Here is a 22,947-nt window from a genome sequence, read left to right on the forward strand (position 1 = left end):
CCCACACTGTATAGTGATTTAAATTGGTCAATTTTGATACAGTTAAGGTCCAGTCAGACCATGTCCGTACACACTGGCAGATTTGGGTCAATAGCAGAACATATTTTCTAATACTGTATGTTTGATAATGTTGCAAACACTCCTAATTAATGTTTTACAGGGTTTGTGCATATGCATGAGGAGACATCAGTCTCCCTCATGTTAACTTTTTACAAGTGAATCAAGGGAAAAGTGATGTCCACATAGAGCATCTTGTTTCTTATGTAGAGAGGCAAGTTCTGTGCACATAAACGTTTACCAAACTGGATGAACATATAGGACATGCCTAACTTTCCGACAATCCTGTTCCATCTGCTTGTGACTGTTGGCCATGTGCACTGTACTCAAGGACTCTACATATAAATCAGTAAGTGTCTTCTCTGCTCTCTCTCTCTCTCTCTCATTAGCATTAACAGGAAGAAGATGAGTTAAAAAGACATCTGCTTGCACATAGCCTTTTCTGGTTATTTTAGCACCACATAAGGTGTTCCATTTAAGAACGAGCCATAACCCCTTTAACACTCATTAAACGTGTTGTGATACCTGTTCTGAATAAAACAAACAGCACTAAGCTTAGCGTACCACTTACGTCATCTATAGATGCTGACAATGGTGACCCAGCAAAGCCTTTGAGATTTTGGCTGAGCCTTCCGGGTTTTGCCGATTCCCCAATGGGACAAAGTACAATTTCCAAGATCAGATGGCCATATAGCATGCGCATTAGCCAACAACCTGTCGTCACAGCTATAGGCTTCCAGCAACAGCTCAGCAGAAAATACCACTGAGGAGAGAGGCACAGTTGGAACTCATGAAACAGGTAAATCATCGTAAATACTGCCAGCATATTCATCGTGAATTCACTGCCGGCATTTAGGGGCTCATTTATTAATGAACTCTGGCCAATCACCTCTTAATGTCATGTGTTCAGCTTTTAACGGTCATCTGTTTGAAAAATGACAGTTAGGAGCTGAGTGGCTGTAGCACCATTCATCACCCACAAAGAGTTTATCATTCACAATGAGTTCTATCACTCGTCTATAAATGGGCCCCTTAGTATTATTTTTAAATGGAGTTCAAGGAATAATATCTCTGCAATTTGGTACAGAACATGGATAACATAATACTAGAGAATAACCAATCTCTGGAGATTCAGTTAACTGTAATTGATTATTTTGTGCAATTACTTACAAATTCAACAACATCAAGGCTGCAATTAAATCAAAATTCTTGTCCAATTAAAGAGATACTTTGATTAAGTTGTCATAGTGCAAACATAATGAAACTGTTTAATTCTCTAATCAGTTTGAATTGTCACAATTAGTAAGATGCGGATTTAGATAGTGTGTTATGGTAATTTAGAAAAAGTTGATTCATTTCATTGAAATTAGATTCTCCTCATACAGGATCAGATACATAATTAGACACATTAAATATTGCGTAACTCCTATATGGAAAATTCCAGGCCCATTCTAGTTTCTTCTGTTAAGTTGTTTCCATAGAAAAAACCAAAACTGCTTATAACTAACACATTTTAATGGATAACTAATGCCTTCAGTCCCAGACATTATGATAATTGCACCTGCTGGTGGAAGAGTGTCTTGTCTAGTGGGGCAGATTATGTGAGTCTTTATATTGACTATGATCAGATTAATAAGTACTGTAAACAAAATACTTTTATTGGCGAGACTTTCAGCCCATCAACTAAAATAGCACATAGTAACAACAAATCAGGGCTATTTTTATGAAGCTGGTGCATACAGTAAGTCACAATTCATATTTTATGTCTCCTGTGAATTTTAGTGGTTTGCCAGCTTTCACAAGTACCATGTACTCACATCAATGCTTTCTGTGGGGAAAAGGTCGTCAGTGTATGCAGGAATATTTAATTTTCAATATCAAATCCTCTTTAATGTAGAGGAGTACTTGTAGTTAAACTCATGACATCTTTAAAAGCATTTCTGATTACAACAAAAGCTTTTAAATCACTATTTAACTTGGCAGGTTTATGAGATAATTAAGCATTATGCTTTACTGAAAACAATATTTTAATGATTGCACTTCAGTAATGACAACTAGGTATCAATAAAATATTTAACGTCCGACTCCTCAGAGCAACTCCCATTACGATGTAGATTAGTTATAGAGAAAAATATCCCTGCTTCAGTGATGATGATACATTAAAACAAAATGAAACTTAAATGATAGTATAAAAATAAGAATGGAACAGACAATGGCGCTAAGTGGATATAGCTGCCCAGTTGTCCTTCTGGTGGAACCCACCCACCCAAAAGGGAAACTTAAAGAAAAAAGATTTTTTGAAAAACACCTCTGGCACTGCCACAAATAGATACCGTAAAGATAGAACCAACTGCCCACAGAATCTCTCTGTCCTCTGTAGACTAGAATCAGTTCACCTAATATTCTGAGTATATTTATATAATCCTGGAGTCAGTTAAAAAGGATAGTAGTCCTTAGAGTTCAAATGTTCCTTGATTTCCACACTCGACCGCTCTTCGAGTGTGGAAATCAAGTAGCTGGTTACGAGTGTGAAGGGAGGAAAGAAGGATCCGGAAACTCCCATTAATAGTCACTTCACTGCTCCTTGACAGGAGTATGGGTCCATTTTTCATTATAGTCGTTGTTGTGGAAATGTTTAAAGTCATATTTTTATGGAACTATTAAATTGTAAACATTTTTCACACTTATAAAAAGAAATTACTACACTATATTCTCCACTTGTTGTTTTTTGATTTTCCATGGAGACCCTACTATCAATGTAATTGATAATCGTTGGAAGAGAGGTCGAGTGTGGAAATTAAGGAATATTTGATCTTAAGGACTACTACCCTTTTTAACTGATTCCAGGATTATATAAATATATTCAGAATATTTGGTGAACTGGTTCTTGTCTACAGCAGACAGATAGATTAAATGATAGTATGCTTAAACAATTCTATACATGTTATTTTATATTCAGCAGCATTTTGCAACATGAACACTATTTTTTCGAATTTGTCAACTCTTCATATAAGGATACTGGTAATTGCTCAGATATATTTTTTTTGACAATTTTATTTTGTTGTTCTAAATAAAATTACATTTATTAAGAAACTTGTAAATGGTTAGGATTGCTATTCCTCACTGTGCAAACAATTTTCAGTATGAGTACAGTGTCTTAGTAAAAAAATAGAATAATAATTTTTGAATATAGACCTACAAAAAAAATAAGTTTCTATTTTTAAGGCATTTAGGGGACATTTATCAAACCTTGGAGAAGGATACGGTGGAGACGTTGCCCATAGCAGCCAATCAGATTCTAGCTATTACACATCTAGCACAGTCTACAAAATGATAGTTAGATGTATGCAGGAAAATTGCCAATGTTGGGCTACCTTTATGTACAATATGTATAAGTGCATAAATTGAGTTGGCCTCTTGGAATAGAAAGACCTACAAGGCAGAATCTGGTAAAGTAAGTATTACATGGGCAGGTTTTTTTTAACCTAATTTCTGAACTACTACTCATTGGGACTAAATAGCTTCTAACTCTAGAAATAATTTATGATTACGCACATTTTGCAGAACTTAACAATGCCTTTGCATTTTTTGAACTACTGCAGTTTCAAGCTAAATTCCATTGTTTTAATAGGTGAATATTTTAAATCCTTCATTTGATTCATTCCATTCAATCCCTAAAGACAAAGTGACTCTCATGTCTCATTCTTCCCATTATTCATTTAGTTTATGTAAAGTTTTAAACTAAAAAAAGGATGGACAAGGATACAGCAAACATGGCTAGTTTTTGAATATGTGTACAGTCTGCTATGGAAGGAAAATAGCAAAGAAACAGTAAGGTCCATGACATGATCATTGAGGCATTGCATCTGAGCTACTTGGAATACAGAACATAATGCCACGCAATAATAACCGCAAACAGGTCAATCATTTTAATATTCTGTATATTCATCATATCACTTAGATCTCGGCACATAAATTATTTGGGTTAAACAGCACAATTCTGAACCTGCAAAGTAGATGACCAGCAGATTCCCAACCTGAGAAGGACTCTATTACCATGTAGGCAGATATTAGCCTTGCATAAAGGCAATACATATGATCTACAATACACAATGTGTTAACAGTCAGTACTGTAATTACTACTACTGCTAATTGTACTGCAATGGACACAGAAACATTTTTATGCTTTTAAAGTAGTAAGTTGCAATATGAAATATTGTGAACAACTCCTTAGATGTTTCTACAGTATTATGGCATATTAGTATCATCTAGTTGCCTTTGTGTTAGTATTAAAGTGCATTGCATAACAGCTGTTACTGACTGTAGGTGATAATCTCTTTCAGCAACTTTCTCCAAACAGTCCTACAGTCTACATTACTACATGTGCTTACTATTAAAAAAAATAACTTATTTTATCTTTTCAATAGTTTCTTCTATTTAAATATTTCTTAAAGAATCACATCTAATATTAAATTTCTTTGTCTAATGTTTTCACTTAAATATCCCAATTAAAACTCACACTCTTCATCTAAGTGCTGCAAAGTAACACATGGTCTTAATTTTCACCAAAGCTTCAACTGCCAACTGCGGATAACACTGAAGTACAGTAATAAACTCTTAAACATTAAAAGTAAAAAAAAAAAATCTGAATAATTAAAATCGAATTTGATATTTTTAAAAGAACAAATGAATGACGCGCTATAGCCTGCAGTACATACAGTACAAGATGTAATTGTGAAAATTATTGAACTATGTCTTACATGGGAGGTGCTCGAGTGTCGGGAGAATAAATATCCTGTAGCGTGCCACCGTGTCCGCAACGTGGCGAGCGCAGTGCGGCGAGCGCAGCGATCCCGCAAGGGGATCTTTTGTGCTGGCCCCGCTGCTGGCATTCTGGCAGTCGGGATCCCGGCACCGGAATGCTGGGCTTCGGGAGCCTGAGCGCCAGTCTATCGTAGTAGACCCATCTTACATTAATGTATTAATGGAGAATTTCCTGAGGTATAGAACATAGAGGATAATACGTATGTCATCTCCTCCAAAATGATGCACTTTTTAAATGTTATGTTTGTAATTTATCAGAATACACTTATCATTTTATGTGAATGTCTACAGTAGATTAGATATATTGGCCCAAATGTATTAAGCTTTAAAAAGTGATAAAGGTGAGACTGATAAAGAGTGATAAAACACTAAGGGGTCTATTGATGAAGCAGTGAAAAGTGTGGATAAATGAGCCAGTGGAGAAGTTGCACATGGCAACCAATCAGCATTGAAGTAACATTTATAATTTACATACTGTACAATTGTACGGAGTAGCTGATTGGTTGCCATGGGCAACTTCTCCACTCTTTTCACTGCTTCATGAATAGACCCCTAACCAACCAGCTCCTAACTGTCATTTTTCAAACACATTCTGTAACATGGCAATTAGGAAGCTGATTGGCTAGTACTTTATCACTCTTTATCTGTCTCCACTGTATCTTTTTTTAAGGCTTAATACATTTGGGCCATTTTGCCTTTTAGTAAGCAATCTTGTTACTTAGAAGCACTGTATGATGCTGATGCACTATATGAGTGTTGGAGTTTATATAAAGCTTGTCACACAATTCAATTAAACTATGGAAATAAATAGTATTGGAATAAAAACAGTATACACACACACACACACACACACACACACACAAAACAACTACTTTGTTAAGCAAATTTGCAATGCTTCAGAAACATCAGAAAGGCTCAACGTATTGGACTATACAAGTAAAAAAAAAGTGTTCTATACAAACTTCCTTGTACAGAAGACAGTAATACTTTCTTGTGACATAGTAGCTGTCTATTTACAATAAGCTTTACTTTAATCAGTCAGTTCCTGGTGCAGTCAACTCTGTTAAAACATTTTCTACTATTCAGCTTTAACTTAACGACATTTGTTACTAAATCCTTAAATCTGTAAAACATAAAATCAGGTCATGTAAATTACTAAGGGCTAAGCTCCCTTCCATCAGCCTCTGTTTATATCTCGAGAATTCTGTAGTAGCACTTACACGTTTGTTTTTTTGTTTGTTTTTTAATTAGATGGTGGTCTGGCAAAGGACACATGCCTAATCACTGCTTTTTAATTTATAAGTAAGTGCTATGGATTTTTTTTCTTTAAACTGACTCATCCCAGAAAAGTAAAAAAGTTTCCATATGTCTGAAAAGAACATTAAGCCATTTAGTGATGCAAACTGCATTAAAGCACTATTTACATGTCACTTCTGGGTTTAGACATGTTGAATTGGCATCACTGATATTTACAGAAAAGTGTATGACATGAGAAACAATTCTGAAAGGTGAAACAGTAACAAATATACTCCCACATCCTCTTTAAAAATGTGAAACAACAATACACTCCTGGCCAATAAAATGCATTAACACAAACACATTTTAATGTCTTCAATTGGACCACATTTTATTATGTGGATTTTGACAAAAATGATTTTGCAAGTTAACATTTAATATCTGTGTTAGTTAAAGCTGATGCAGTCAACCTTGTAAGTGCTTGTGCATTTTGTGTTTTTTCTTTCAGAATAGAAACTAGAACTGCATAAAGCAGCATTCAGCAATGAATAGAGCCCTTCACATATAGCATTATCAGCAGGAATGTCAGACAAGAGAGATACGGATATCAGACACTATAGCCAGTAGAGATGCTACAGCCATTTAGAAATCATATGCTTAATAGACTCATCCAAAACCATTTATAACAAAGTTGCTCTCTTTTAATAAAATAAACTTCTTACCTTTGTCTCCATTTTCATTTGTTCAGTTGTTTCTGTTTCAAGGAAGTTAAGAAAAAAAGGCTATAACCCAGTGGTCCTCCAGATCCTTTAGTTCTCCTTTGGAAGTCTTGTCCTGTTTTTCAGGAATCAGCTGAGTTGAAGACAGTTTGATTCACAATGCTGTGCTCTGTCCAGCCTTGTAACCACTCCCTTTCAGGAGGGTGTGCTTGTCTCATTCAGCTTAAACCTACTTAAGCTGCCTTCATTCTCACAGGGTTCCATATATAGGTAATCTTGGAATGTGTTCCCAGAGAAAATGTTCACTGTGAATAGCTCAACAAGTGCCAACGGGTGCACAAGATGTTAACAGAGCAATGCCTTCAGGACACGACTTAACACAACTCCTGGGGAGAGTATGTAAAATAAGAAATACTCCTTTTACGAGTGCCTCTTGTGACCTGGCACACTATTTGCATGATAAAAAGTTATTGTAGCAGGATGTGGTGTGTTCCTAAAGGTGGCCGAGGAAAGTATTAAAGCTGAAAACATTTCTAATAATAATAATAATAATAATAATAATAATAATAATAATAATAATAATGAAAAAAGAATAAGTTAGACACATTTGTTCTTCACATCTAGAACCAGACAGTAATAGATAAAACACTGATTAGACTTTTGAAACAATGGCAAATAACTGTGCTAAAATGAATCCTGTTCATTCAATCAATCAACTCATGGCAAGTGACTTAAGCAAGCAAATTTAATATATATATATATATATATATATATATATATATATATATATACATACACACATACACACACACACACACAGAGATGTAGCCATGTTCATCCTTGCTAACACTTGCAGTAGGGGTCAGGACAGCTACCATCTGTTACCGCTCAGTCTGCGCTGCAGGAAGCAACGGTGCGCCCACCACTGTTGTTGCTATACTGTGAGATGGGACCTGATGCTGCATGCTGCGTATGGCTGAGTCTTGTGAGTCTGACTTTGACACACACAAGCATCATTTTTTTTAAGGGGGGGAGGGGGGCATCAAGCTCCAGCTCGCCTCCAGCAACTGGGATGAGCCATGCTCATCTTACTGCGATGCAGCATGCTGCAATACGACTTGCTGCATGGTGTGCCAAGCTGCGACTATTCCTAAAGATATTAATGAAGTTATCACCGGCAACACGCCGCATGGCAGTATGATGAGCATGACTACATCTCAGTGGCATAAGGTCATTCTGGTCACCTGGAGGCAAGTTAGTGCTTGGTGCTACCCCCTTATAAAAAAAATTATGTATGTGTGTGTCAGAGTCAGACTCACAAGATTCAGTCACAAGTAGCATGCAGAATCAGGTCCCATCTCACAGTCCATCAACAGCTGTGGGTGCACCGTTGCTTGCTGCAGTGCAGGCTGAGCGGTACCAGATGGTAGCCATCCTGTTCCCTATTGCAGGTGTAAGCAGAGCTCCTGGGACAGAGCAGTTTAACTCTGCAGCAACAGTGAGTGCACCGCAGAGCTTCATTGGAAGAGCAGCGATCACACTTGGATCCCGCTGTGAATCCCACAGGTGCCGCTATATATGCAGGTGCCCCTTCAGGGCTTGGAGCCCGGAGGCAGGTATCTCCATTGCCTCTGGGAGTTACGCCCCTGTAACATCTGTATATATATAGCACGGGTAACTGATAAAAGGATAATGCTGTATTTGCAAACACAATTTTTCTATTTAATTTACAATAACGTGGCAGTAAAAAATATGGTCTAGGGCAGGGGTGGCCGGACTTTTGGGACCTGGGATCTACTTTTTGTTCACTTACCGGTGATCTACCAGCGTCAAATAACACAAATAATAACGCTCACATTTAAAAATAGCATTAATAATGATGCCATCAAATAACATCACCAATAATAATGCGCACATTTAAAAATAGCTTAAAGAATGACAACCCCCTTCTGTGCGAATCACCCCCTTTGCAGACCCCCCCCCCCTTTTGCAGATACCCACCCCTCCACTCCCCTGCATAATAGCCCCCTGTACAATACCCTCCTGGGATCCGGTCTGAAGATCGACACTGTCTAGGTCGACAATGTTTAGGTCGACCACTGTTGGTCGACAATCACTAGGTCAACATGGTTTCAAGGTCGACATGGTTTCTAGGTCAACATGTTCTAGGTCGACAGGTCAAAAGGTCGACATGGCTTTTCACATTTTCTTTTTTACTTTTTCATACTTAATGATCCACATGGACTACGATTGGAACGGTAATCTGTGCCGAGCGAAGCGGTAGTGGAGCAAGGCACCTTGCCCGAAGCATGGCGAGCGAAGTGAGCCATGTGTGGGGACACGGTGCACTAATTGGACTTCCCGGTCACTGTACGGCGAAAACGACACAAAAAAACATGAAAAACTCATGTCGACCTTTTGAACTGTCGACCTAGACCATGCCGACCTAGAACCCCTGTCGACTTTCCAACCCTGTCGACCTAGTGCCTGTTGACCTATAGTGGTCGATTCAAACATTGTCGACCTAGAAACTGTTGATGCAATAATCCATATCCTACCCTCCTCTGTGCAAATCCCCCACTTTGCAGATACTCCCCTTCCAGTCCCCTGCATAATAGCCTCCTGTACAATAATTCTCTGTGCAGATCCTCCACCCTTTTCAGATCCCCCCCCTTGTGTAAAAAAAAAACCCTATGTGAAGACACCACTCTCTGTGCAGATACCCCCTTTGCAGATTGTTCCTCCCCTTGTGAAGAAACCCCCCTTTGCATAACTTACAGTAGCTGACAGGTTGTCACACTGCCTAGCTTCAGTCGTTCCTCGCCCTATAGTCACTGCTCCCGCTTTCACGCTGCACGGCCCTCCGCTGGCTGCTTCTCCTGTCGTCGCCACTGCCCGCTGGATCAAACTGAATCCAACTAGCGCCCATGTTCCTCACATCGCGGGTGATGTAATTATGTCACCCGGGCACCCGTGCACTGCATCCTTGGGAACTGTGAAGAGAAGCAGTGGCGGCAGGCTCCTTACAGTTATTTTCTGGTAAGTCTGTCGCGATCTACCTGCGGATGCTCCGCGAGCTACCGGTAGATCGCGATCTACCTTTTGGCCACCTCTGGTTTATCGTCATAAACCAAACTACACATTCTGATTTATCAGGACAATTGCATATACAGTATAAGAGCAATAACATAAAACGGATATGTGTATTCTGGCGCAAAGTTGTCAGCCCAATCTAAATCCTCTAAAGATTCACCCAAACAACAGATCAAATACAAAAATCTAAAACATACAATTTGAGGATAGATCAAAGGCGATAACAATATAGTACATAAATAAATAAGATCATAAATATACGTCACTTGTATGATTAGAAGTCCTTTTCAAGAGCAATACTTAGATAAAGAAATTTTAAAAGTCACTCTTGGGGGCATATTTAATAACGAGTGATAAACCTACTATGAACAACATGAAAATCAGTATAAATACACAAATTTCTGCAGTTTGGTGAGAATATCATTAACTTCAAAATGATCACCTTATATCTCATTTTAGGGTCACTGTGAGGAGCACTTCTAAAGAATTTTATGAAGATTGTAAGCTTGCGAGCAGGGCCTTCCTACCTCTGACTGTTATCACCCAGTTTGTTATTGTTATTGTTATTTCAAATTGTAAAGCGCAACGGAATTTGCTGCGCTATATAAGAAACTGTTAATAAACAAATAAATAAATAAAGATGGAAGCAAGAGATGCCATATGGAGAAAAACTGTGCTATTTGTATAAGTATCTTAGAAGGTATAATGTATAGTATTCAAAATGACAGAACAACATTATCCTGAAAACTGGTAAAACTCGTTGTGTATGATAAATGATGCTCCAGCCAATCAGCTCCAAACTGTAATTTTTCAAACACAGGACAGTTAGCAGCTGAACACATGACAGGAGATGGTTGGCTGGAGCACCATTTATCATATGTAACATGTTTTACACATTCACAGTGAGTTTATCACTCATTGATAAATGAGTCTCTAAGTGCCAAGCATTCCTCATAATAAATTCCATGCCTGTATTCTAGTAAAGGATGTAAATTAATGAATGTTCTATAAAATTATTACTCTGACTTTATTCCGTCTATCTTTATACCCTCAGATCAGTCATTAATGCTCAAATGAGCATCTTGCGGTATGAGCAGGTTTTCAGTGGATATAATACATGGACAACAATACACATGCTCAAATATTCAATTATATTTAGCAATGTTCAAACAAATCCATAACACTAGGGCATCTGTTTAATGAAAATGCAATTTGATAATCTAGAATTGAAAAGTGGAACAGATTACTGGTTAATAGGAGTATACTGTACCTATTCATATTATATACACTGCCGAGATGTATATAAAAGCTTGGAGAACATGCTGACTTTCACTGTTTTTTTGAAAAGAGGAATCATAATGTTGCACAGTAGGCACAGGGTCACATTATACTGTAATAGACTTTATTTATTTTATCCATATTGTTCTGAATAACTGGAACTGGGGGGTATATTCACTAGTTCGATTTTCAGTTTTGGAGGTATTTGGCATTCTATTTAGGCAAAATCGAATGTCAAATCCAACATAAAGCCGAATCCCAATCAAATCCCACTCAAAATCAAATATTGGCAATTTGGTGGCTGGGATGGTGACAGAGGTCGGGAAAGTATGCTTACCCTCCCTAACCCTAGCCTCCCCTTTCTGCAGCCTAACCCTAATACAACCCCCTCCCCTGCAGCCTAACCCACCCTGGTGGTGCCTATACCTATCTCTCCCTTCATGCAGGCTGGACCTAACCATCCCTTTCCCACTTCATGATCTATGATAGAATGCACCTTTGAGCTATTAAAAACAATGTTCAGGTGTACTGATAAACCTGGAGGCATATTATTATATCACCTGGCAAAAGGGTCCGATATTTTGTGCTCTGCTGCTGTCTATTGCATAATCTCTCATTAAATCAAACACTCCGTCCAGATTAAGCAATAGAAAGTGAGCAGGCAGAGGTTTTGTTACCAACAACTGACTGTGTTACAAGACACTTGTGGCACATCTGTGTAACTACACTCCAGTAGCTAGATTCCTGCATGTATCCCTGTGTTCAACCTCAGCTGCTGTATAGTTAGCAGTTTGCCTCTGTGTGTCTAGCTGTCCAGGTGCATTGTATCTCCTCATTGGGAGGCTTGGTTTCTCTTTCTGTTCTGACTGGGAGTGTCTCCCTTTATTACTCAGCCTGCCCTTTACCTGATGCCGGTTATAGGTTCTACTTCCTGTTTGTACCTGGTCCCGGTCCTCGTCCTGTGGTTGTCTACTGAGCCTGTGCAGTTAGTGCTGTCTGCTCCAGTTGCCAAGCTTATTATCACTGTACACAGTGAAATCCTGCTCAGAAGCCAGTCTATTTTCTTGAGTGCATTGCTTTTACTAATTTGGTACATTATCATGCATGCACTAGCAGTATTTATTATATATATATATTTTTATCAAGGGGCCCAGCCCATACACGTTCTAATGGTTAGGAAAACCAATGTGGCAGCTGGCCACACCTCCTCTGGAGACTAGCCACACCCACAAGCATGGGTTCCTACCATTGCATTCCCTCGGTGGGCCCTTCATTCCCTGCAATTTATGAAGGACCTATTGTGCGCTGTCGCAGGGGGTGTGACCAGCATGGTGTGGGGGTGCCCAGTGCTGTGAGGGTGTGGTCTGTGCCATGTGGTGTGGCTAACTCCATGGCCAAAGTAGAAAATGTAGGGAGTTTTTGAAGTGGGGTTATGGAAATATCAGGAGGGCTTTACTTAGGCAAGCCCAAGGGCTGATTTATCCTGATATTTCCATAATCACTTCACAGCACAGCTCCCCGCAACGCATTACACAACATCTCAGCTCTCTGCACTATACCACAGCTCCACTCACTGCACTACACCACAGCTCCGCTCAACACACAGCTCCCCTCACCACACGGCAGCACAGCTCACCATTCTGCACTACAGCACAGCTCCACTCAATGCACTTCTCCACAGTTCTACTCATCGCACAGCTCCCCTGTATGCACTACACCACAGTTCCACCCAACGCACAGCTCCCCTCACCACAGCACAGCTCTCCTCCCAGCACTACTCCACAGCTGCGCACACCACACAGCTCCCAGCACTGCACTAATTAGGCCATTAGGCCCTGCCCACAAGCCAGAAAAATGCCCACGATTCGTAGGTTCGGGGTGGGGCCAAAAGTTGCAATTTGCATCTTTAGTCCCACTCCCTTTCCACCGTTGATATGTTTTGCATAATTTTATGTCTGTCCTGCCCGTGTTACTAGGTAGCGGGCAGGATGCGGGCATGTTGTGGAAGAGTTACACACCCTTTTGGGGCTGCGAGGGACTACCCTTAAAATCAGTACTTGAAGCTTCTGGGAGGTTTGGCAAGTATGTAATAAATATAATACATTATGTAAATAATTACTTATTAATACACAAAATAAATGGAGCAGTGTGTTTTCCCTTCACCATCTCAGGATCCTAAAATCACTTTCTCTCTCAACCTCATTTACTAACATTCCTATTAGGTGCAAAATTTGTACGTAAGCAGAGCAGCCAACTAACAGTCAGCTTTTACCTCTGTAATGCAATGGAAAAAAACATCTTTTCAATTTAAAAATTTACAGCTAAAAGCATGGCAAGTAAATGAGTACCTCTGTGTCATACACGGTTGAGTCACATTATTATGACCACCTCCTACATTTGACATCAGCAGCGCATAGCCCATGTACGTCACGTGTCGCGCGCTGGCTTGGTGGGTATATAAGGTTTGTGGTAAGCTGTCTGCACACATATCACACGTTGCTGTCATGGGTAAATGGGGCAAGTTATCCGAATTGCAAAAAACGATTATTGAATTTCAGGTCAAGGGTGGCAGTACTTTTGAAACAGCGCAGTTTGTAAACTGTCCGCATGCTGCAGTGGTTCCAACCGACACGATACAGTGGAGCAGCTCACCATCAAAATGAACCTGGAGGCTACCAGACGTGTGTCTAAAACAGTTCAGCAAACCCTGCTGCGTATGGGGCTCTGAAGCTACTCTGGCTATTAGTTGGTGGTCATATAATAATGTGACTCGACCATGAAGATGCCTTATTCAAGTAACTTGTTGGTGTAATAGACATCCTGTAGTAAATGTTGAGTTGAACACGTAGGTTCTTTTTGGCTTACAATTGGCATTACCATACTGTATATTCACATAAAAAAAGAGAAAGACTTACAATGAGCGTCTCTATATTTTTGCATACTAAAGTTACAACTCCCTAAACTCAGATAGGCAAATGGAATAGAGAAGGGCTGTGGAAGCATAGGATAAATCCTGTATGAGCATATTCTCATAAATATGACGGAGGTAGGTCTGGGAGCAGAGACACCTTTGCCTGTCAGGAGGTGTATTTTTCATCCCCTGATGTAAAACAGACACTGATGATGATGATGATGATGATCAGCCGGATTAGCGAAGCACTTCACGTTGACTGCCTTGTGACTGTGCTTAGTTTATTTGCATTATGACTATATGATATGTGTCTGTTGACATTTCTCTTACGTCCTAGAGGATGCTGGGGTCCATTTTAGTACCATGGGGTATAGATGGTTCCGCAGGAGCCTTCGGCACTTTAAGACTTTTCAACAGTGTGAACTGGCTACTCCCTCTATGCCCCTCCTCCAGACCTCAGTTTAGAAAATGTGCCCAGGAGAATGGATGCACACTAGTGGAGCTCTACAGAGCTTTGCTGGAAAAAGACTTTTAGGTTTTTTATTTTACAGGGAAGCTGCTGGCAACAGCTTCCCTGCTTCGTGGGACTTAGGGGGGGAAGTAGGAACCAACTTCTCAATTAGTTAATATTTCTGCTTCCACTGACAGGACACCATTAGCTCCTGAGGGGTACTGAACACAGCCCAAGCCTGGCCAGCGTTCACTCCCACAGCACTGCCGCCACCCCCTGACAGAGCCAGAAGGCTGGTAAGTATATTACCGGAGTCCTGCAGAGAGGGGATCCTCCGGTCATTGTTGGCGGCATACAGGTACATGCGCAGCACGCGCCTTGTCTCTCAGCACAAGGGTGCAGAGCGTGCAAGCGCGCGGGGGGGGGGGGGGGCACGCTCTGAGGGCATGTTTTAAAACCTTACTCTCACTGGCAGAAAGGGTACATACATGCACAGCCGCTTATGTGCCATCCCCAGCCAGTATACATATTAAATTGCTGAGGCTGAAGGGCAGGGCTTCTCCACAGACCTGCCATAACACTCACTGGGTGCATTTTTCTCCTGCAGAAACTCCAGTGTGAAGCTCCTGAACGCTGTTTCTCCTCATGACAACGCTGATACAAGTACAGGGTGATATGGAAGGGGCAGAGAGTGTTCATTATAATTAGGTCTGTGAGCCTATTATTGATATATGCGCTGTAAGTGGGTAAAATGTCCACAATTCACAATAAGGCGCAGTGTGTGGACTGGCAGATCCCTCTGTGTCTCTCTGACAGACTTTAGTGTGGGTCTGTCCCCAGTAGCTCCCATGTGTGATAGGGGTGTGTGTGTGTGTGTGTGTGTGTGTGTAACATGTCAGACATTGGGGAGGGTTCTTCCCAGGAAGAACCCATTTTAGATGCACAAGAGGGTAATGTGGTGGCCCTTCCCTCTCAGAAGGAGATGGAGTGGGTGAGAATTTTGCAAATGAATATGTCAATGTTTGCTTAGAAATTCTCAGAGTCTGAACAGACTATATATTGGAGGCAGTCTGTGGAGGATGCACTGTTTACTGACCCCTCCATATAATCCACTCGGGTCCCATCCAGTTCCCAGAAAATGTCTCTGGCCCAGATAATGCAAGGGGACACAGACACATATTCCGACTCTGACGTCGACACTGGGGATTTGAGAGGGGTAGACCCCAAATTAGCCAAAAGCATATGTATGATAGTTGCTATAAAGGAAGTGTTGGAGTTTCCTGAAACAACACTGGTCCCAGAGGAAAAGGAGTATTTTAAATTAAATAAAAAGCAGGTTGTGACTTTTCCTCCATCAAAGGATTTGAATGCGTTCTTTGAGGAATCCTGGGCTAACCCTGAGAAGAAATTTACCCTTCCCAGAAGGATACGTGTAGCGTACCCTTTCCCTGAGGAAGACAGGCACAAATGGGATACACCCCCAATGATAGACACCTCAGTTTCTCGGCTGTCTAAGAAAATAGTTTTGCTTGCCCCAGGTTCAGCCTCTTTAAAAGATCCAGCTGACCGTAAGGGCGCTGTGGATCCGCCAATGGAATGCTGATGCGGAATCAAAAAAGAATATTGAGGCGCTTCATTACAATGGAGAAGCCCTCTTTGGAGACAAGCTGGATGCCATGATTTCAACAACTACATCAGGCAAGTCAGCATTTCTGCCTTCCGCAGCTGCTCCACCTAGGAAAGGATTTCATTCTCATACGATGCAATCCTTTTGGCCCAACAAGTCCAAAAAGACAAACGGTACCCCCTTCTTCGCAGGAAGAGGTCGAGGAAGAGGTAAAAAATCTACAACACCATCAGGCTCGCAGGAGCAGAAATCAACAGGTACTTCTGCTAAAACCTCAGCATGACACTGAGGCTCCCCTGCGGGAGTACGATCAGGTGGGGGCACGTCTACTGTCTTTCAGCCAGGTCTGGGTTCACTCAGATCTGGATCCTTGGGTATTGCAGATAGTATCCCAAGGGTACAAATTGGAATTTCAGGGCCTTCCCCATGCTGATTTTTCAAACGTAATTTCCTTAGTTCCTGTGTCACAACAGGAACTAAGGAAAAAGGGTTTTATTCAAGTCTGTTTGTAGTGCCGAAACCGGATGGCTCGGTCAGACCGATTTTAAACCTAAAGACTCTGAACCTTTATTTGAAAAGGTTCAAATTCAAGATGGAATCCCTGAGAGCGGTGATCTCCAGCTTGGAGGAAAAGGAATTTCTGGTATCGATGGACATCAAAGATGCTTATTTACATGTTCCCATCTACCCGCCGCATCAGGCATACCTGAGGTTTGCGGTGCAGGACTGCCACTACCAGTTCCAAACATTGCCTTTTGGGCTCTCCACTGCTCCAAGAATATTCACCAAGGTGATGGCGGAGATGATGGTTCTTCTTCACAAGAAAGGAGTCAAAGTCATCCCATACTTGGACAATCTCCTCATAAAAGCGAGATCCAGGGAGAAACTAGTGCAGAACATTGCACTTTCCTTGAAGGTGCTTTAACAGCACGGTTGGATCATAAACCTTCCAAAATCACAATTGGAACCCACAATGAGGTTATTATTTCTGGGAATGATATTGGACATCGAAGCACAGAAAGTTTTCCTACCAGTGGAAAAGGCTCTGGAGATCCAGAAGATGGTCAAACAAGTTTTAAAACCAACACGCGTATCGATTCATCAGTGAATCCGCCTGCTGGGGAAGATGGTAGCTGCCTACAAGTCTCTAAAATTTGGCAGATTCCATGCCAGGGTGTTCCAATGGGACCTACTGGACAAGTGCTCTGGATCGCACCTACATATGCACCGGAGGATAATCCAGTCAACAAAAGCTAGTATTTCACTCTTGTGGTGGCTTCAAAGTTCTCACCTCCTGGAGGGACGCAGGTTCGGGATTCAGACTTGGATCCTGGTGACCACAGATGCAAGCCTCCGCGGTTGGGGAGCAGTCACGCAAGGGGGAAAGCTTCCAAGGACGATGGTCAAGTCAAGAAGTACTCCTTCACATAAACATTCTGGACTTGAGAGCTGTGTACAACAGCCTTCATCAAGCGGCATGACTTCTTCAAGGTCGTCCCATACAGATCCAGTCAGAAAATGTAACGGCAGTAGCTTACATAAACCGCCAGGGCGGAACAAAAAGCAGAACGGCAATGGCAGAGGTGAAAAAGATACTCCTCTGGGCAGAAAGACATGCAAAAGCTCTGTCGGCAATTTTCATTCTGGGAGTGGACAACTGGGAAGCAGTCTTCCTCAGCAGACACAATCTCAATCCAGGAGAATGGGGCCTCCACCCAGAAGTCTTTGCAGAAGTAGCAGATCGTTGGGGTATTCCTCAAGTAGATATGATGGCATCACGTCTCAACAAGAAGCTTCAGAAATATTGTTCCAGGTCGAGAGACCCACAAGCAATAGCAATGGATTCACTGGTGACCCAGTGGGTGTTTCAGTCGGTGTATCTGTTCCCTCCACTTCCACTAATACAAAAAGTTCTCAAGATTATCAGAAGAACAAGGGTTCAAGCAATTCTCATTACTCCAGATTGGCCAAGGAGGGCTTGGTATCCAGATCTTCAGGAGTTATTACTGGAAGATCCTCAGCCTCATCCTCTTCACGAGGACCTGCTTCAGCAGGGGCCATTTGTTTATCAAGACTTACCACGGCTGCGTTTGACGGCATGGCTGTTGAGCGCCAGATCCTAGCCCATAAGGGTATTCCCAATGAAGTCATTCCCACACTTATTCTGGCCAGGAAAGGGGTAACGTCCAAACATTACCATCGTATTTGGAGAAAATATGTATCTTGGTGTGAATCCATGAAGTCTCCTGCGGTGGAGTTTAAATTAGGACGTCTTCTCCTATTTCTACAGGTGGGTGTGGATGCTGGCTTGAGATTAGGGTCTATCAAGGTCCAAATTTCGGCCTTGTCCATTTTCTTTCAGAAACAGTTGGCTTCCCTTCCTGAGGTCCAGACGTTCGTGAAGAAGGTTCTGCGCATCCAACCTCCCTTTGTGCCTCCTGCGGCGCCATGGGATCTTAATGTGGTGTTGCAGTTCCTTAAATCGGACTGGTTTGAGCCTCTACAAGAAGTAGAGTTGAAGTTTCTCACTTGGAAATTGGTCATGCTGTTGGCCTTGGCCTCAGGAAGACGAGTGTCTGAATTAGGGGCTCTGTCACACAAGAGTCATTATTTGATTTTTCATGAAGATAGAGCTGAACTGTGGACGCGTCAGCATTTTCTTCCAAAGGTTGTGTCTTATTTCCATATCAACCAACCTGTGGTGGTGCCAGTGGCTTCTGACACCTCAGCCGTTTCAAAAGTCCTTGGATGTCGTCAGACCGTTGAGGACTTATGTTGCAAGAATGGCTCAGATAAGGAAAACAGAATCTTTGTTTGTCCTCTATCACCCCAACAAGATTGGGGGTCCTGCTTCTAAGCAGACTATTGCACGCTGGATCGGAGGTACCATTCAGCACGCTTAATCCACGGCAGGATTGCCGTTACCGAGTTCGGTAAAGTCCCATTCTACAAGGAAAGTGGGTTCTTCCTGGGTGGCTGCCCGGGGTGTCTCGGCGTTGCAAATTTGCAGAGCAGCTACTTGATCAGGGGCAAACACGTTTGCTAAGTTTTAGAGGTTTGACACCTTGGCTGCTGATGACCTTCAGTTTGGTCAGTCAGTTCTGCAGGTACATTAGCACTTTCCCGCCCATACTGGGAGCTTTGGTACATCCCCATGGTACTAAAAGCTAAAATGGACCCCAGCATCCTCTAGGACGTAAGAGAAAATAGGATTTGAATTACCTACCGGTAAATCCTTTTCTCGTAGTCCGTAGAGGATGCTGGGCACTCACCCAGTGCTCATTTTTCCTGCAAATTACGTTTTATCTTTTTACACAGGTTCTCATGTGTTAAGATGTTTTACAGCAGTTGCTGTTACGTTGTGCATGCACGTTAGCATGGGTTATGTTGAAAGCCATGTTAGGTGACATGTTTTTGGTGTGGTGTGAGCTGGTGTAAATCTCGCCACTAGTTTAATGAAAATTCTTCTCTCGAAGTTGTCCGTCTCCTCGGGCACAGTTCCTATACCGAGGTCTGGAGGAGGGGCATAGAGGGAGGAGCCAGTTCACACTGTTGAAAAGCCTTAAAGTGCCGAAGGCTCCTGCGGAACCGTCTATACCCCATGGTACTAAAATGGACCCCAGCATCCTCTACAGACTACGAGAAAAGGATTTACCGGTAGGTAATCAAAATCCTATTTTCTTACTTTGAAGTCTTACAACCACTGGGCCAGGGAAGCAGAATACTCACATTACACGCAGACGTGGTAAGGCGACAGCTGTGGGGGTGTTTCTAATTAAACTACAATTTGATTGTTAAATCTAATAGCTGTTTCAATTAGTAAACCTGCAAGCACAAACTATGAACAAATGTATTTTCTTAAAGTTGTCATCCAGCAATAACCATAAGGGGAACACCATTCTTTGTTTTTTTGGGGTACTGAAGTAGTCACAGCACACAGCCGTATAATGCACTGGGCACATATGTAGCAGGGTCTGGTCTCCTATTTACCCGTTGTTATTTTTATTATTATTATTAAGTACCTGCTTTTTATAGCAGCTTGTACCTGCCTGTTATAGCAGCTTAAATGTAAACTACCACTAGATCCATATTGCACTGGATCCAAGGCTGGGTAGGGCAAAAGAGGAAAAATTCATGAGGGACCCCAAACCTCCAGGGATTCCCTTAACACTGCGTTACTATGCACTTGCATTTTTGCAGGTTTAGGCAGCTGAGTACTAGAGCATACAGAATGAGGAAACCTTCTACATCCTCCATGTATGTAATTGGCTATAATTATTATCTGCCACTTTGTCAGTAGACCAGCCTTTCATCTGTGTAAATGGTTACAGGAGAAAGGAAAACCCACAAACAATATTTCCTGTGATTATCTCCACTCTCTACTTACAATGATTTACTTTCATTCAGAGCAAACTGCTGTTTTGTAAAAGAGCTAAAAGGTGTTTGGTGTATCTTTCTGTAGTTAGTAAAGAAGTACTGTATGCAGTGTTTGGAGGACAAGCAGATAGCATTTAGTAGATGAGGATTATACTATGTTATGGATTTACTTACATATTTCTGAGATTTTCAGAGCTGTTAACTTTTTGGTGGACAGTAATAGATCACAATTTACAGTTATAAGTGTGGTCTGTATATATGGTCATCTCAACACAGTTTCTCAGTGTCATGGCTATTAATACTATTAACCAGCGCCATAACAGGGCTTTACAGAAAAGGCTGTTGTGTGCATGTCTGGAGCATCCAAAGCACGCTCTGGGCAGCACTGCAGCAGTGAGACTAGTTGTGGCACACTGACGACCACAATGTCCTGACACAGCTCACATACCCCTAGTTACAGCCATGCTATTAACACACCTCCTAACAATCATTTCCCACATGTCGTGTCCTGTAGTTTGCACACAATATTATAAATGGGCAATCTTCATGCCTAATAATTGTGCAGGTGAAGAACAGAGTTTCACGTAAAAATGTAAGCAAAATGTGGTACCCAGGACTTTGTGGAACTACAGGTCACAGCATGTCTGCTTGAGAATTGCTGAGCAGGCTGTATATAACCCAGCACAGCCTTTTTCCCTAGGAGAACCTGCAGGGACAGCATGGGTTAATGCAGCTAAGAGTGTTTTGCTGCTGAACAGGCACAAATCTCCTCACTTGCACCTGATTGGCTCCTCTAAGATATGGAATGTTGGATATGGAATGTTGGCCCGGACAGAGGGAGGTGATATATGACCCTGCTCTTGTTTGCAGAAAGAGGACCCATGTGTACTGCTGGCAGGACCACAGAAGCCAGGGCTGGTGATACATGTGGGGGTCCGGATGGAGACAGCCTCAGACAGAGTGTGAATTACTGTACAGCACCTCAGGCAGAGTGTGATTACAGAGCACGGTCCTGTGCCCTACATGCACAAAAGTGTGAGCCAGAGAGAGCAGCCTCAGAAGTATGGAGCAGAGAACAGTAGAAACCCCTGTATCAGTGTGGTTCTGACAGCTGATGCAGAGTGGGAGGCCCTGTACAGAGAGAGAGCGATATCCCGCAGCTCAATGGCAGCAGTGTGTGGAATATTCGCATTGTGATATCTGCTATTGTATGTGGTATTCTCAGAGTGACATGTGTTATTCACTACCCAAATTTCTAAGTTGTATATGTGCCATACATATCAGTATTACAGAATTGCAGACATTGGTAGAATTGTTAAGAAGGATTATTGCTGCGCTCAGATCTTCTGCATAAACGTGTTACATTTGTTTGTTGTGTACCCACCATACGGGTAGTGTTTCCCTCACCTAACTCACCTCTTCCATGTTCAAATAAACTGGCGTCAGTGAGGCCGAAAGTATCATCGCACAGTTTTGGTCCGTGTCTTAATACCCCCGTTACTACATAGCGAACATGAAGCAGGAGCCATCTTCCAGGTGACTCCGCAGAAGTGCCGGGAAGATCAAGAAAGGTCAGTGAGTAACCCCTATACTGTGAACCGTACTTACCAGTGTACTACAAATAACGTAGGTGGTCATTCCGAGTTGATCGCTAGCTGCCGTTGTTCGCAGCGCAGCGATCAGGCTAAAAAGCGGCATTTCTGCGCATGCGTACGGGCCGCAGTGCGCACGTGTGAAGTACTTACACACAAAACTATGCAGTTTCACACAAGGTCTAGCGACGCTCTTCAGTCGCACTGTTGATCGTTGAATGATTGACAGGAAGTGGGTGTTTCTGGGGGTAACTGGCCGTTTTACGGGAGTGTGCTAAAAAATGCAGCCGTGTCAGGCAAAAACGCAGGCGTGTCTGGGCAAACGGGGGAGTGGCCGGCCGAACGCAGGGCGTGTTTGTGACGTTAACCCAGGAACCAAGCAGTCTGAAGTGATCGCAAGGAAGGAGTAGGTCTGCAGCTACTCTGAAACTGCATGAAAAAATTTCAGCACTATTCTGCTAACCTTTCGGTCGCACTTCTGCTAAGCTAAGATACACTCTCAGAGGGCGGCGGCTTAGCGTTTGCACTGCTGCTAAAAGAGCTAGCGAGCGGTCAACTCGGAATGAGGGCCACAGTGCGCAATGGAGTAGCCAAAAAGTTCCACTCTCCCTGAAGGTCTCCCTCTACCTTCACCACAAGTGCTAAAGAAAAACAATAGATATTGAGAAGACTTAGCCGGCGATCCTCAATGTTGTCACAATTTGATAGGTTCCAGCGCTTTAACTTGATCATATATCATGAAACAAAATTAAATAGAATATGTACAGTATAGTGAAGCACAC

General features: G+C 42.0%; 1 protein-coding gene across 6 annotated transcripts in view; it reads right to left on the minus strand.

Annotated features, from left to right (window-relative positions):
- Nucleotides 1-22,947, minus strand: part of MID1 (midline 1) — a 717,600-nt gene that overhangs the window by 664,296 nt on the left and 30,357 nt on the right. Inside the window, exon 1 of one of the 6 annotated variants that reach the window (XM_063955558.1) lies at nucleotides 6,840-7,068. The exons of the other annotated variants lie outside the window; for them this stretch is intronic. The gene's annotated coding sequence lies outside the window, so the exon portion shown is untranslated. Of the gene's footprint in view, nucleotides 1-6,839; nucleotides 7,069-22,947 lie in introns of those variants that run through there. 6 annotated transcript variants of the gene reach the window in all.

This window comes from Pseudophryne corroboree, chromosome 2 (genome assembly GCF_028390025.1).
Source record: "Pseudophryne corroboree isolate aPseCor3 chromosome 2, aPseCor3.hap2, whole genome shotgun sequence".
NCBI lineage: Eukaryota > Metazoa > Chordata > Amphibia > Anura > Myobatrachidae > Pseudophryne > Pseudophryne corroboree.